The 17,601-nt window shown below is 40.8% G+C and overlaps 2 protein-coding genes across 4 annotated transcripts in view; one reads left to right on the top strand and one right to left on the bottom strand.

The window, feature by feature from the left end:
- SHISA7 (shisa family member 7) overlaps positions 1-17,601 on the top strand; it is a 397,834-nt gene that overhangs the window by 178,876 nt on the left and 201,357 nt on the right. The gene's annotated exons all lie outside the window — the stretch shown is intronic.
- Positions 1-17,601, bottom strand: part of LOC141075045 (uncharacterized) — a 64,407-nt gene that overhangs the window by 46,654 nt on the left and 152 nt on the right. The window lies entirely within an intron of this gene.

Genomic DNA, 17,601 nt, shown 5'->3' with positions numbered 1-17,601 from the left:
AATTCTTGAAAGCCCAGCTTCTTTGTAGCCTCAGCTACCCAATGTGAATGAATCAGCAATGTGCTGAATGTAACCCAGCTTTCTTAGTCTTAGCAGCTGTCTCAAAACATATGATGATTAAGTTATTGACCTACGATTTAACCAAATTAAGCGCAAGTAGTTTAACTTTACTGACTGTAATTTACAGTCTCACTATTATTTTTGGCTGCAGTCATTTTCTTTAGCATCTTTACTAGTGATGAGTGAACGTGCTCGCTACAACTCGGTACTCGCCCGAGTATCACTGTGCTCGGTGTATACGGCGAGCACCGAGTATTTCCGGGATAACTCGGCGAGAACTCGGGTCTCCACCCAGCAATTTTGGCGGACTTTAGAGACCCAATCACAGTGCAGGGAATGTCTGCCAGGACATGAAATGCTGCAGCCATCTTTTTTGTGGTTGTGCAGTAATTGGCTGACCGCACAGCATCATCAGGGGTATAAGGGACAGGATGCCACCCTGCTCTCCGCATTCAGCTCCGGATTGAGTGTAGGGAGAGCGGCTGCCTTGATAGGGTCAGAATTGGGGATGTATTAGTTAGTGTGGGGTCTACCATCCTAAATACTGACATCCAGCTAAACCAACAGTCCTTCTAAGGACTAATTACAGAGTATATAGGTTCCAGTGTTAGGCAGACAGGGGAGTGTAAGTCGCTGTATACACATGAGTGCAAGGCCTGCAGGCACTGTATGTGTGTATATAGAGCATTGCATACATCAAGAGTGTCCGTTCCCTTCCTGTGTTCTGGTGCTGCTGCTGCTACCTGTGGGATATATTAGCCGTATATAGCTAGCCCCAGGTGCAATTGGAATACCGGCCACACATTTTTTGGTGTGGTATCTCCATGCCAGCTCATATATGTGTGTGCTCAAACTTTGGCCAGTTTACGGCTGTTTTAATTTTTTGTGCTGGCTGTAACTTTTGTTTAAATGCAGCAGTATTTAGCCCACAAAAAAAAAGACCACACGTTCATTGTAGTGGTATCTCCGTGGCGGATCATATCTGTGCGTGTTCAAACTTTGGCCAGTTTACGGCTGTTTTAATTTGTTTGGGCTGGATTTCACTTTTGTTTAAATACAGCAGTATGTAGCCCACGAAAAAAAAGGTCACACATTCATTGTAGTGGTATCCGTTTGGCCAGTTTACGGTGCTTTTCTTTATTTTTCCTGGGTGAAACTGTACTTATATACAGCACTAGTTAAGCCAAAAATCCCACCCCCAAAAAAACACATATTTGCTGTAGTGTAATCTCCATGACAGCTTATATCTGTGTGTGCTCAAACTTTTGCCAGTTTACGGCGCTTTTCTTTCTTTTTCCTGTGTAAAACGGTACTTATATACAGCAGTAGTTAGGCCAAAAATTAAAAAAAAAATACACTTATTTGTCATAGTGGTATCTCCATGGCAGTTTATATCTGTGTGTGGTCAAAGTTTTGCCAGTTTACGGCAGTTTCCTTTATTTTTCCTTGGTGAAACTGTATCTACATAAAGCACTATGTTGCATTCTTTAAAAAAACAGGCCACATTTTAGAGTGGGGTCTATCTCTGACACACCTCATACATCTGTGTGCCAAAAATTGGAACATTTTACGCCTAATTTCCCTTTTTGGGCCAGTCTGCCACTCTTGTTATATCCAGCAGTCTTTTGCATCCACCAAAAAACAAATAAACATACAGTATCTGTGACATGCCTCATACGTCCGTGTGATAAAAATTTGGGGATTTTAGGATGGTGCTCCAGTGATTTTCTGTCTGGTACTCAAGTTATAAACAGCACTAGGTTGCATTCTTTTAAACAACAGGCCACATTTTAGAGTGGGGTCTACCTGTGACACGCCTCATACATCCGTGTGCCAAAAATGTAGGCATTTCAGGCCTAAATTCCCTTTTTGGGCCAATCTGTCACTCGTTATGTACACGCAGTGCCTGGGATGACAAACATTTCTCCATGGGGGGTACATTTTTTAAAAATATACTACGGGCATCATAGACACCCTTGGCAAAAATTGGACTGCCTGTGGCAGCACAGAACACGTTAACCCTGGTGATTTAGTGGCAGAGAATGTGGAGACATAATGATAAAGCATACTAAAATCAAACAAACAAATAAAAAATGTGAATCCACCTATGAAACAAAAAAACAAAAGTTATGGGCGAACCCAGGTTCATAGATATAAAGCCATAATGTGTCCAACGAGATATGTATGTCCCTAGCAACAGCTCAGAGACAGGGATATAAATTAAAATATAATAGAATAGAATTTCAATATTTTTCTATTGGAGAGGTATACACTAGGTCCTAAGAGGATGGTCCAGAGATAGTAAAACAGGAAAATATAATAAATGGGAAGAATATATGTACATCTCATTTGTATGACAGTTCCCCCTGAGGGAGTAACATTTGTTTTGGTTTCAAATTTGTGCATCATAAAAACACCCTTTACCCAAAATTGAGTGACTTTTGCATCACGGAATACGTTTACTCTGGTGTTCTACTGGTTGTGGATGATGAGGATGAGGATAAGGAGGAGGATAACACCAAACAGACCAAATCAGGAAACGGATACCCATGTGTGGTTGTGAAGAGATGCATGAGAATACTCCTCCACAAAAAAGACAATGTATTTGAGGTTATGTTTCGCTGCTTTCATTCGGTGGTGTACAGAAGTCTGTCCGAATCCAGTCCTTGTTCATTTTTATAAAAGTCATCCTGTCAGCATTGTCAGTTGACAGGCGGATGCGCTTATCTGTTATAATTCCACCAGCGGCACTAAAAATACCCTCTGACAGAACACTATCAGCAGGGCAGGCCAGGACCTCCAAGGCGTAGAGGCCACATTCATGCCACGTGTCCAGCTTGGATACCCAATAATTAAAAGGCACAGAGTAATCCCGGCAGACGTTTGTACGATCTGCAAGGTACTCCCTCGGCATCTTCCCAAACATTGCACTTCTTGTGCCAGCACCCCTTGCCTCTGTGCCGGCACTATGGGAGGGTCTGAGAAAAGTGTCTTAGAACTTTTCCATTGTTCCCCTGCCTGAGCTGGATTGTGATTCTGTCTCTCTCACTTGGACTCCTTGGTTGTACAAGATACTCAGACTTCTGCTGCCAGCGTTCTCACATGGGAATTTTTTGCAGTCATTCTGCTACAAGGGCCCTCTGGTACAGAAACATTTTTGTACACCTCTCTGCCTCTGTAAGAAGAGATTGAAAGTTCTTCTTGTAGCATGTGTCTAGTAGTGTCACCAACCGGTAAAGAGTGTCACCAAAAATGTTTCTAATGCGAGGGTCACAGGAAATGCAGCGCAACATAATGTCAGCCAAATGCGTCCCAGACTGCTAACAGGCAACACTTCCGTGTCCTCACCAATAGGACGACTGACCATGCTGTCCTCCTCCTCCTTGTCCTCATGCCTACAAGACTTACAACGAACCTCAGTAAGATGATAGTACAAACATCATTGTAAATACCTTCTTGGAAATACACCCCTGTAGTTTTACGCTCCCCCACCGCATTTTTAATTGTAAGTTGTCACTAGCAGGATTGTTTTGTTTAGTTTAAATTATAGTTATCGTTGTTACTTAGTGTAGATTGTAAACTGTCATGAGCAGGGTAGTTTTATTTGGGTTTCATTATTGTATTATTGTATTACTGTTGTTATTATTTAGGACTGTTGTGCTTGAAACTGTTAAACTGTAAATATGTTTTCGCTCTATAATAACTTTCAATATTCAAATTAGAACACAGATAAGCAGGATGGAGACATTAGTTATGTTGTCATTGATGCTCACCCTCTTGGTGGATTTCTCAAAGTTTTGGAGGACATATGTCAGATATCCATGTTCACACCTCAGATGTTATGTGTGAATACCGACAGCCTTGCTGATGCTGGATGGTAGAGTAATCACCAACTGCCCTCTTCTGCTCAGAAATCCTTAACTACATCTGCAGTGTAGAGTTCCAAGGCCAGGGGGCATCACACACCAGTCGTGATCCAGAAGCAACAAGCGCTGCTGAATCATGGCAAGGGCGAATGAAGCTGTAGCTGACTTTCTAAAATAGGTAAGCAGAGCGTTGTATTTTTAACAGCAGATCTGCCAACTCCGTGTCGCTTTTCTAAAACATTGACCATGTGCACAAGCTCACACATGAGCATGGCACGTGCGTGAGCTCGCCTCGCCAAAGAGCAGCCACCAGGTTACACCCATTGTCACACACAAACATACCTGACTGTGGGTTCACCGGTCTCATCCACCGATATGCCTGCTGTTTCATAGCTGTCCACAACTCTTCAGCATTGTGGCGTTTTCCACAGAACCATATTAGCTTCAGCACAGCCTGTTCCCGCTTTGTTTAGGCAGTGCTTCTGTGCTTCCAGCTTGTGACTGATGTGCTACATTTTTGAGCTGAAGGCTGAAGAGAAGGCGAAGTGGGGCATTGCACTATGCACCCGAAGCGCTGACGCTGTGGCAAAATACAGCAGACAGACCCGGTGACATAGAGGCATGGGGACAGCTTAAGAGAAATTGAGCAAGACATCAAAGATTTTTGGCATGGACAAGCAGCGCATAGGAGGCTGAGTAGCATGCTCCGTCCTTACAGCGGTGGGGCTGCAAAGGACAGTTCCCATTGTCTACCGTCACTAAAAGTGGTACTGCCATTTCCAAAGGTGCCATTTCACCAGTAACCGCCAGAGAGTGAGGCGCCGTTTCATCCTTGACCGTGAGTACAGTGCAGTAGAGAGAGCCAGTTCATGCCACGTGGATAACCAATAATTAAAATGCACAGAGGAATGACAGAGGACGTTGGTACAGTCAGCAAGGTACTCCCTCAGCATTTTCAAAAACTTGCACTCCATGTGAGAGTCCCCTGGGCCTCAGGCACAGGGCGATGGGAGGAACAGAGAAAACTCTCCTGAAACTGTGCCAGTGTTCCAATGCCTATGCTGGATTAAAGTTGTGTGTCTCTCACCTGTACTACTTGTTTGGCCAATGAACTGTGACCTCTGCTGCCAGTGTTTTCCTATAGAAAGATTTTTAACAATTTCGCAAGATGGGCCCTCTGGTCCTCCAACACTTTAGTACACCTGTCTGTCTCTGGAATAAGAGATATAGAGTTATCCTTATAGCGTGGGTCTAGAAGTATCACCAATCAGTATTGCCCGTCATCCAAAATTTTGAGAATGTGAGGGTGAAAGGCAGCATAACATAAACTCAGCCATGCGTGCAAGACTGCTAACAGTCAATACTTCTGTGTCCTCACCAAGAGGATGACTGACCATGCTCTCCTCCTCGAGTTCCGGACTGGACCAAGAAAATGCAGTGGACGTGGCGTATATGGACTTTTCAAAACCTTTTGATATGGTGCCACTCAATATGTTGATACAGAAAATTAGAACAATGGGGAGAGAGGAGGTTATGTGTAAATGGGTTAAGAACTGGATCAGGGATAGGAAACAAAGGGTGGTTATTAATGGAGCACACTCGGACTGGGTCACAGATAGCAGTGGGGTACCACAGGGGTCAGTATTGGGCCCGCTTCTTTTTAACAAATTTATTAATGGCCATGTAGGGTCATACAGAGTAGAATTTCAATATTTGCAGATGACACTAAACTCTGCAGGGTAATCAATTCAGAGGAGGACAATTTTATATTACAGGAGGATTTATGTAAACTGGAAGCTTGGGCTGATAAATGGCAAATGAACTTTAATGTGGATAAATGTAAGGTCATGCTCTTGGGCAGTAGAAATAAGATGTATAATTATGTGCTTCATTGTAAAACACTGGCCAAAACAGTCAATGAAAAAGATCTGGGTGTATAGGTGGATGACAAACTCATATTTGGTGGCCAGTGTCAGGCAGCTGCTGCAAATGCAAATAAAATAATGGGATGCATTAAAAGAGGCATAGATGCTCATGAGGAGAACATAATTTTACCCCTATACAAGTCACTAGTGCGACCACACTTAGAATACTGTGTAAAGTTCTGGTCTCCGGTGTTTAAGAAAGACATGACTGAACTGGAGCGGGTGCAGAGAAGAGCGACCAAGGTTATTAGGTAACTGGGGGATCTGCGATACCAAGACAGGTTATTACACTTGGGGTTATTTAGTTTGGTGAAATGATGGCTTAGGGGTGACCTTTTTTAATGTATAAATACATGGGGGGACAGTACTAAGACCTTTCTAATGATCTTTTTACTCTTAGACATGTGACGGGGACAAGGGGGCATCCTCTACGTCTGGAGGAAAGAAGGTTTAATCATAATCACAGATGCGGATTCTTTACTGTAAGAGCAGTGAGACTATGGAACTCTCTGCCGTATGATGTTGTAATGAGTGATTCCCTACTGAAATTTAAGAACAGACTGGATGCCTTTCTTGAAAAGTATAATATTACAGGTTATATATATACTAGATTCATTGTGAGGACGTTGATCCAGTGAACTATTCTGATGTGGAGTCGGGAAGGAATTTTTTTCCCCAATGTGGAGCTTACTGATTTCCACATGGGTTTTTTTTTGCTTTCCTCTGGATCAACATGTTAGGGCAAGTTAGGATAGGATATGGGTTGAACTAGATGGACTTAAAGTCTCCCTTCAACCTTAAAAACTATGTTACTATGTTCTCCTCTCTTGCTACACTCCTAGTCCTAATTGAAATTGCCCTGTGCATAGTTCCTGAGAATCCCAGCTTTGAGTGACCTCACAGAGTGCAGAGTAGTCCAATCCCTGAACATTCCACGACAAGATCATTGTTTATTGATATGTTAAGCCTTTATAGTCTGAAATACACTAGCAAGGTTTAACAAGTTATGTGGTTTTTGGCATGTGTCTTTACACAGAGTATTTTCTCACTTTTATCTGGTACAGTGGTGCTTGAAAATTTGTCACCTTCCAGAATTTTCTAATTTCTGTATAAATTTAATACAAAACAACACAGATTATATATAGAGAACCAAATCAAACAAATGAGTGAAAATATTTGATTTTGTAATTTTTATTAAGAAAAATGATTCTCTATCACATCTTTGTAAACAGTAAAAGTTTGTGATCCTTAATTTTAAAGTATCTAGTGTAACCCTGCTTGTAGCGGATTAATCTCTGTACTGTCCAGCTGCTCAACAGTGAATATATCTTTATTCAGGAACAAGGATAACACAGCTTGCAACTGGTATTTCTTATAGCTTAGGATCTTAGCTTGCTATCAGCTTTGCAAAGTGAAAGTAAAACTGTACTCCAGCTACTCCCACAGTGAATGAGCAGGAACTTCTTAGTTATTTTTGTAATAATGCTTTACTAGCAAGTAAACACTATTGCTGAAGACAAAAACTCATGCACTATTAAACAATTAAACAGTAGTACAAATATAAGCATTGTTCCAACAACCCCACTCAACAGCTACTATTCCTGTAAATCCCATAGTAGTTCTGAATTTTTCTAATTTGGCTCTTGGAAGTGACTTTGTCTTAACATATGGTCAGTCTCGCAATAAACAAACTCAATTTTGAAACATCAAATCCTGCAGGTGATGATGTTTAACCCCTTAACCCCCAAGGGTGGTTTGCACGTTCATGACCGGGTCAATTTTTACAATTCTGACCACTGTCCCTTTATGAGGTAATAACTCTGAAACGCTTCCATGTATCCTGGAGATTCTGACATTGTTTTCTCATGACATATTGTACTTCATGCTAGTGGTCAAATTTCATTCAAATAACTTGTGTTTATTTGTGAAAAAAGTGGAAATTTGGCGAAAATTTTGAAAATTTTGCAATTTTCCAACTTTGAATTTTTATGCCCTTAAATCACAGAGATATGGCACACAAAATACTTAATAAATAACATTTCACATATGTTTACTTTACATCAGCACAATTTTGGAACCAAAATTTTTTTTTTTAGGATGGGAAGTTATAAGGGTTAAAAGTTGACCAGCGATTTCTCATTTTTGCAACACCATTTTATTTTTAGGGACCACATCACATTTGAAGTCACTTTGAGGGGTTTATATGATAGAAAATACCCAAACGTGACTCCATTCTAAAAACTTCACCCCTCAAGGTGCTCAAAACCATATTCAAGAATTTTATTAACCCTTCAGGTGCTTCACAGGAATGTTTTGAATGTTTTTTCACAAAAAAATTACTTCAGGTCCAACTTTTTTTATTTTACCAAGGGTAACAGGAGAAATTGGACTGCAAAAGTTATTGTGCAATTTGTCTCGAGTACGCTGATACCTGATATGTGGGGGGAACCACTGTTTCGGCGCATGGCAGAGCTCAGAAGGGAAGGAGCGCCGTTTGACATTTTCAATGCAAAATTGGCTGGAATTCAGATCGGACGCCATGCCAAGTTTGGAGAGCCCCTGATGTACCTAAACAGTACATACCCCCCAAAAATGACCCCATTTTGGAAACTAGACCCCCCAAGGAACTTAACTAGATATGTGGTGAGAACTTTGAACCCACAAGGGCTTCACAGAAGTTTATATCGTACAGCTGTACAATTAAAGAATCAAATTTTTTCCACAAAAATGATTTCTTCAACCCAAATTTTTATTTTCCCAAGGGTAACGGGACCCAAAAAGTTATTGTGCAATTTCTCCTGAGTATGCTGATACCCCATATGTGGGTGTAAATGACTATTTTGGAGCATGGCAGAGCTCAGAAGAGAAGCAGCGCCACTTGACTTTTTTGGCTGGAATTGAGATCGGACACCATGTCGCGTTTGGAAAGCCCCTGATGTACCAAATCAGTGGAAACCCCCACAAATGACACCATTTTGGAAACTAGACCCCCCCAAGGAACTTATCTAGATGTGTGGTGAGCACTTTGAACCCCCAAGGGCTTCACAGAAGTTTTTAATGCCTGGCGTGAAAATAAAAAAATCATATTTTTTCCACATGATCTTTTAGCCCCCAATTTTTTTATTTTCCCAAGGGTAACAGGAGAAATTGGACCCCAAACGTTGTTGTCCAATTTTTCCTGAGGACGCTGATACACCATATGTGGGAGAAAACTACTGTATGGGCACACGTCGGGGCTCGGAAGGGAAGTAGTGATGTTTTGGAATGCAGACTTTGATGGAATGGTCTGCAGATGTCATGTTGCCTTTGGAGAGCCCCTGATGTACCTAAACAGTGGAAACCCCCACAATTGACACCATTTTGGAAACTAGACCCCCTAAGGAACTTATCTAGATGTGTGGTGAGGACTTTCAACCCCCTGTGCTTCACAGAAGTTTATAACTCCCAGGCGTGAAAATAAAAAAAATAATTTTTTCCACAAACATGAACTTTTAGTCCCTAATTTTTTTATTTTCCCAAGGGTAACAGGAGAAATTGGACACCAAAGGTTGGTTTCCAATTTGTCTTCAGTACGCTGATACCCCATATGTGGGAGAAAACTACTGTATGGGGACACGTCGGGTCTCGGAAGTGAAGTAGTGACGTTTTGGAATGCAGACTTTGATGGAATGGTCTGCGGGTGTCATGTCGCGTTTGGAGAGCCTCTGATGTGCCTAAACTGTTGAAACTCCCCTCAAGTGACCCCATTTTGGAAACTAGATCCCCCATGGAACTTATCTAGATGTTTGGAGAGCACTTTGAACCCCAAGTGCTTCACAGAAGTTTATAACTACCGGGCATGAAAATAAAAAAATCATATTTTTTTCCACAAAAATCATATTTTTGCCCCCATTTTTTTATTTTCCTAAGGGTAACAGGAGAAATTGGATCCCAAAAGTTGCTTTGCAATTCGTCCTCAGTAGGCTGATACCCCATATGTGGGGGTAAAACACTGTTTGGGCGCATGGCAGAGCTTGGAAGGGAAGGAGCACCATTTGACTTTTTCAACGCAGAATTGGCTGGAATTGAGATCAGACGCCATGTTGCGTTTGGAGAGCACCTGCCCAAACAGTGGAAACCCCCCAATTCTAACTCCAAACCTAACCCCAACACACCCCTAACCCTAATTTCAGCCCTAACCCTAGTCCTAACCGTAGCCCTAACCCTAGTCCTAGCCCTAACCCTAATGGGAAAATGGAAATAAATACATTTTTTTAATTTTATTATTTTTCCCTAACTAAGGGGGTGATAAAGGGGGGTTTGATTTACTACATATGGTGGGTTTTTATGTTTGGCAGCTGTCGCACGCTAAAAGACGCTTTTTATTGTAAAAATAGTCTTTGCATCACCACATATTAAGAGCTATAATTTTTCCATATTTTGACCCACCAAGTCATGTGAGGTCTTATTTTTTGCGGGATGAGTTGACATTTTTATTGGTACCATTTTCGGGCACATGACTTTTTTGATCGCTTTTTACTCCGATTTTGGGACACAGAATGAACAAAAACCAGCATTTCAAGAATTTCTTTTGGGGGGTGCGTTTACACCATTCCACGTGTGGTAAAATTGTTAAGGTGGTTTTATTCTTCGGGTCAGTATAGTTACAGCGATACCTCATTTATGTCTTTTTTATGTTTTGGCGCTTTTATGCAATGAAAAGATTTTTATATAAAAAAATTATTTTTGCATCGCTTTATTCTGTGAGCTATAACTTTTTTATTTTTTCGCTGATGATGCTATGTGGTGGCTCGTTTTTTGTGTGACAAGATGACATTTTCAGCGGTACCATGGTTATTTATATCCGTCTTATTGATCGCGCGTTATTGCACTTTTTGTTTGGCAGTATGATAATAAAGAATTATTTTTTGCTTTGTTTTTTATTTTTTAAGGGGTTCGCTAAAGGGGTTAACTAATGGGACAGTTTTATAGGGCGGGTCGTTACAGACACGGTGATACCAAATATGTGTACTTTTATTGTTTTGTTTTTTTTTATTTCAAAAAAATGAATTTATTAGGGAATATTTTTTTTTTTATTTATCGATTTTTTATAAATTATTTTTACACTTTTTTTTTCTTAACTTTATTACATTGTTCCAGTTGGGACATCACTGTCATGTGACAGATCGTGATTGATCGCAGTGTGCAAGGGGTTAACATGTCAGGGGCGCCCCTAACACATAGTGCCGGGTGTCAGCTGTGATAATCAGCTGATACCCGGCCGCAATCAGCGGCACTCACCCCGTGAGCGTCGCTGATCGCTATGACGTACTATCCCATCCCTGGGGATTAAGTCCCAGGGCACATGGACAGGATAGTATGTCATATGGCAGAAAGGGTTTAGTGTCCTCTTGACTAGTGTGGGCTGCAGATACATACTCTGCTTCTGTAGATAACAAGATTACAGATGCCGGTTTTCTGCTAGACCAAGAAATCGAACTTTCTCCCAGTTTGAACAAATAGCCTCTTGTTGATTTACGATCAATTAAGTCACCAGCCCAGTCTGCATACACATAACCTGTGAGTTTTAGATCTACTGTTGCAGATATCCTTAAATCTATATCTTGAGTCGCTTTCAAACATTGAACGCTCACAACGGCATTCCATTTTTTTGGTGCATTTTTTCCACATACCTGCAGAGAATTCCAATTGTTGAAGCGATATCCAATCGAGTCATAATTGCTATGTATTGAAGAGCCCCCATTGCCTATACGCATTTCTCATTGTTCGATAACAGATCGTTTTCTCCTTCCAAATTTAAGTAGGATGGTTCCATTGGAGTTTATATACCTTTTGCTTCTGACATTCAAAATTGATTAAGGATTGAGTTGATTTTTGTACTTTGGTTTAAAATAAAACTTTGATCTTCTTCTCTTTGGACCTAGATTCCTAGATAATATGTTACATTTCCAAAGTGTTTAGTTTCAAAATGCTGATTCAGAATTTGTCATCTTCGCAATTTCAGTTTCCTCTTGATCAACCATAATCACATTGTTCACATATAAGAGAATATACATCCACTTTCCATCTGTACATTTTGTGTGTAAACACGGAGCTGCTTGACCTCTTTAAATCCTTATTCTAATAAGAATGTTCATTTTGGTGTTCCATGCTCTTGCCTATTGCTTAAGTTCATAGAGATATTTTTGTAGTTTGCAAACAAGATTCTCTTTAAATTCTTTGATATACAGTCATGGCCAAAAGTATTGACACCCCTGCAATTCTGTCAGATAATACTCAGTTTCTTCCTGAAAATGATTGCAAACACAAATTCTTTGGTATTATTATCTTCATTTAATTTGTCTTAAATGAAAAAACACAAAAAGAATTGTCCTAAAGCCAAATTGGATATAATTCCACACCAAACATAACAAAGAGGGTGGACAAAAGTATTGGCACTGTTCGAAAAATCATGTGATGCTTCTCTAATTTGTGTAATTAACAGCACCTATAACTTACCTGTGGCACCTAACAGGTGTTGGCAATAACTAAATCACACTTGCAGCCAGTTGACATGGATTAAAGTTGACTCAACCTCTGTCCTGTGTCCTTGTGTGTACCACATTGAGCACGGAGAAAAGAAAGAAGACCAAAGAACTGTCTGAGGACTTGAGAAACCAAATTGTGAAGAAGCATGAGCAATCTCAAAGCTACAAGTCCATCTCCAAAGATCTGAATGTTCCTGTGTCTACCGTACGCAGTGTCATCAAGAAGTTTAAAGTCCATGGCACTGTGGCTAACCTCCCTAGATGTGGACGGAAAAGAAAAATTGACAAGAGATTTCAACGCAAGATTGTGCGGATGTTGAATAAAGAACCTCCACTAACATCCAAGCAAGTTCAAGCTGCCCTGCAGTCCGAGGGTACAACGGTGTCAACCCGTACTATCCGTCGGCATCTGAATGAAAAGGGACTGTATGGTAGGAGACCCAGGAAGACTCCACTTCTTACCCCGAGACATAAAAAAGCCAGGCTGGAGTTTGCCAAAACTTACCTGAAAAAGCCTAAAACATTTTGGAAGAATGTTCTCTGGTCAGATGAGACAAAAGTAGAGCTTTTAGGGCAAAAGCATCAACATAGAGTTTACAGGAGAAAAAAGAGGCATTCAAAGAAAAGTACATGGTCCCTACAGTCAAACATGGCGGAGGTTCCCTGATGTTTTGGGGTTGCTTTGCTGCCTCTGGCACTGGACTGCTTGACCGTGTGCATGGCATTATGAAGTCAGAAGACTACCAACAAATTTTGCAGCATAATTTAGGGCCCAGTGTGAGAAAGCTAGGTCTACCTCAGAGGTCATGGGTCTTCCAGCAGGACAATAACCCAAAACACACTTCAAAAAGCACTAGAAAATGGTTTGAGAGAAAGCACTGGAGACTTCTAAGGTGGCCAGCAATGAGTCCAGACCTGAATCCCATAGAACACCTGTGGAGAGATCTAAAAATGGCAGTTTGGAGAAGGCACCCTTCAAATATCAGGGGCCTAGAGTAGTTTGCCAAAGAAGAATGGTCTAAAATTCCAGCAGAGCATTGTAAGAAACTCATTGATGGTTACCGGAAGCGGTTGGTCGCAGTTATTTTGGCTAAAGGTTGTGCAACCAAGTATTAGGCTGAGGGTGCCAATACTTTTGTCCGGCCCATTTTTGGAGTTTTGTGTGAAATGATCAATGTTTTGCTTTTTGCTTCATTCTCTTTTGTGTTTTTTCATTTAAGACAAATTAAATGAAGATAATAATACCAAAGAATTTGTGTTTGCAATCATTTTCAGGAAGAAACTGAATATTATCTGACAGAATTGCAGGGGTGTCAATACTTTTGGCCATGACTGTAACTCAAAGGTTGAGTCATGTACTTGTCCTCTTCAATGTCACCTTTTTAAAAGGTAGACTTGATGTCCAAATGTCTGACAAACATCTTTTGTATGGCAAATACAGCCATTAGAGTCCTGAATGTGGTCTGCTTAGCAACTTGAGAAAATGTGGCATCATAATCTTCACCATATTTCTGAGAATATCCTTTTGTGACTAATCTTGCTTTGAATCTGTGAACTTTGCCTTCGGAGTCATACTTGATCTTAAAGGGAATCTGTCACCTATTTTTTCTACTATCAGCTGCCGTCACTGCGATCAAGGGCTTATCTACAGCATTCTGTAATGCTGTAGATAAGTCCCAGATGTAACCTGAAAGAGATGAAAAACTAGTTATATTATACTCAGCCAGGGGCGGTCTGGGTCCAGTTTTGGTCTGATGGGTGTCGCGGTCCGGTCCGGTGTCTCCCATCTTCTAACGGTGATGTCCTCTTCTTTGCTTCCCATCACGGCTCCTGCACAGGCACACTGCTCTGCCCTGTTGAGAGCAGAGTCCTGCAGTATGCAGGTGCCGAACCTCTCTGACCTTTCCTGGTGCCTGCGCACTGCAGTACTCTGCTCTGCCCTCAACAGGACAGAGCAGTGCGCCTGCACAGGAGCCACAATGGGAAGCAAAGAAGAGGACGTCACCGTTAGAAGATGGGAGGCGCCAGACCGGACTGCGACACCCTCCTGACCCAAACTGGTCTGCCCCTGGGTGAGTATAATATAACTTGTTTTCCTTTTTTTCAGGTTACATAGGGGGCTTATCTACAGCATTACAAAATTCTGTAGATAAGCCCCTGATGGCGGTGCCAGCAGCTGATTGCAATCTTGTTTGGTGAGTTTCCAAGTTTGAAGTTGATAAAGGGACTTCATTTTCTCATTAGTAGCATTAATCCACTTCAATTTTTCATTGACAGGTAGTTGTTGCATCTCATGACTGTGGCTTGGACTCAGGTAGTTTTTTTACAAAGTAGGATAGATGCTTAGCTGGTATACCATTGTTTGATCTCGACGATCTCCTGACTTCAGGTTACCTGATTTTTCTGTTGCTTCTTGAGTGGTTCGAGAGCATAAACTAACTTCTACATTATTTTCCTAATTATTTTGAAATTGTGACTGAAATTCTTGTTGCTTCAGCTGGACTACTGATATGATGTAATGTGTTTGAGCGACACAAAGTTTGTATCAATCATTACATCTCTTCTTATTGCGACCTTGTTCATTTCTGGTTGCAGGATTCTATATCCCTTCTGTGTTTCACTGTAGCCCACTAGGATACCTTCTTTTGCATGAGATTCCCACTTAATACGTTTTTTTTTGGAAATATGTACAAATGCTTTACTTCCGAATATTCTTATGTGTTGTAGTTCAGGCTTCTTGTTGTTCCATTGCTCAAATAGAGTTTTTTCAGTAGTTTTATCTGGTAGGCTGTTTGGAAGATAGCAAGCTGTCACGATTGCTTCACCCTAATATGTTGTTGACAAATTTGCATCAAATAGAATACTTCTTCCACTTTCCCAAAGTGTCAGGTTCCTTCTTTCCTCTAGACCTTTTTGTTCACAGTTGTATGTTACAGTGGTAAGAAACATGATTTTGTTTTTCCTTAAAGTGCTTTTTCTCATTACTTGTATATTCGGTTCCATTATCTGCTTGCAGAATTTTTGGCACGCTCCTGAAATTGTTATATACTTGAGCGAGATATATTTCAAGTTTCTCTGGAACTTCATCTTTACTGTGAAGCAGATAGACAATGGTATATTTTGAATAATCATTGATAAATGTGAGAAAATATCTCTTATTTCCAGTACGTTGAGTACTCATTGGACCACAAACATCTGTGTGTATTAAATCCAGAAGTTATTCAGATTTTGTAGTACCATTCTTAGAAATGTATTTTATTGACATTTTCACTTTAAGACATCTAGTAAATTTCATTGTCTGATTACACAGATTGACTGTAATACCATCAGCAAGTTGTTTTTTTATCTAACTTTCTTACTGCTTCTGAGTCTCTATATGTAAGACGCCTGTGCCATAGATAGATACAATTATTGTTTTGTTCATGTTTAGCAGCGTATACAGTTTACATTTTTTTCTGAGTTTCTATACTGACCATTAGTTAAGATCACTTTCTCTGACTTACATTGGTAAAAGTAAGAGAAGCTTCTGTCATCTAATATATAAAGCTCAAGTGTGTGTATGTATGTGTGTATGTCCGGGATTGGCATCCGCACCGTCGCAGCTACAGCCACAAAATTTGGCACAGTCACACGTCTGGACCCCGAGAGCGTCATAGGCTATGTTGTGAGGCAAAATTTTAACCCCGCGCGTTCCAATTCACCAAACAATTTTGCCCCTATCTACATAATGGGGAAAAAGTGTGTGTGTATCAAGCCCCGCCCCTCATTATGATGTCATAATGGTTGCCATGGCGACGCTGATGTCATCATAGGTTGCAAGCCCCGCTGCTCATTATGATGTCATAATGTTTGACTATGGGATGGAGGATGTGTGATGGGTATATGGGCACTGGAATATGGGATGGAGGATATGTATGATGGGTATATGGGCACGGGACTATGGGATGGCGGATATGTATGATGGGTAAATGGGCACGGGACTATGGGATGGAGGATATGTATGATGGGTATATGGGCATGGGACTATGAGATGAAGGATGTGTGATGGGTATATGGGCACTCGACTATGGGATGTTGAATATGTATGATGGGTATATGGGCAAAGGACTATGGGATGGAGGATGTGTGATGGGTATATGGGCATGGGACTATGGGATGGAGGATGTGTGATGGGTATATGGGCACGGGACTATGGGATGGAGGATATGTATGATGGGTATATGGGCACGGGCCTATGGGATCGTGGATATGTATGATGGGTATATGGGCATGGCACTATGGGATGGAGGATAATTATAATTTGCTATAACTAACCACAGTTAGTTACTATGCCCGGGCAGCGCCGGGCTTTTCAGCTAGTTAGTCATATAATTAGTTGCCCCAGAGTCTGTACACCATGAATGGTTTGATGTACTTGCAACAACAATAAACACAGCTTCAGTACTTGAAGTGTCATATTCTTCAGTAATAGTACTATTAACCCTTTGATGATTATATTGCTCTTTCAGCTAAGTCATTCTAGCTCACAAGACTCTGCAGTCAAGCTTTAGGTGCCCTGACTTTTTTCAGACAAAACACTCACTTGTTCCCTTCAAATGACTTTTATTTTGGGGTAAATCTTGTGTTTTTAAGGAAGATTCTGCTATGGATATCTCAATGCTGCTTATACTTTCGGTCATTTGCTTGTACTCATCTAAAAGCTTTCCTCAGACACTCCAATGTAAGCTCATGATCTGGGCGTGCATCTAGTGCAGTTACAAGTGTGTCATAGCTTTCTGATATACCACTTAGTAGTAGTGCAGCAACATGAAAATCATTTAACTCCTCCCTAATGCCAGCAGGCGATACCCAATTTCTATACAGGAAAGATATATATCTTTGTACTGTGTTAGCCAGTAGATAGAGGAATATTTAGAATTGAGAGTCCTCAGTGGTTGATACCTTTTAATGGCTAACTGAAAGATGGTAAAGCTTAGATTGATACAGCTTTCACATTAAATCGAGCTTATTGCTGAGTTTTATCCTTTCATGCTCTTTCTGCAGATGTTCCCACATTTCTTTTGCAGTTTCACATTTACATACATGCACAATCTGATTATCATATATACTGAAGAAGATATGCTTTGTGGTTTTAGATCCTTTGCTATCCATTCTTCTGATAGTGGGTCAGGTCTAGACTCCTCTGTGTATTTCCACGTACCTTCTCTTATCAGTAGCATTTTT

This window comes from Dendrobates tinctorius, unplaced genomic scaffold (genome assembly GCF_039654945.1).
Source record: "Dendrobates tinctorius isolate UK_male_01 unplaced genomic scaffold, ASM3965494v1 ptg000350l, whole genome shotgun sequence".
NCBI classification, from domain to species: domain Eukaryota; kingdom Metazoa; phylum Chordata; class Amphibia; order Anura; family Dendrobatidae; genus Dendrobates; species Dendrobates tinctorius.
This window is presented reverse-complemented; position numbering and strand designations above follow the sequence as displayed.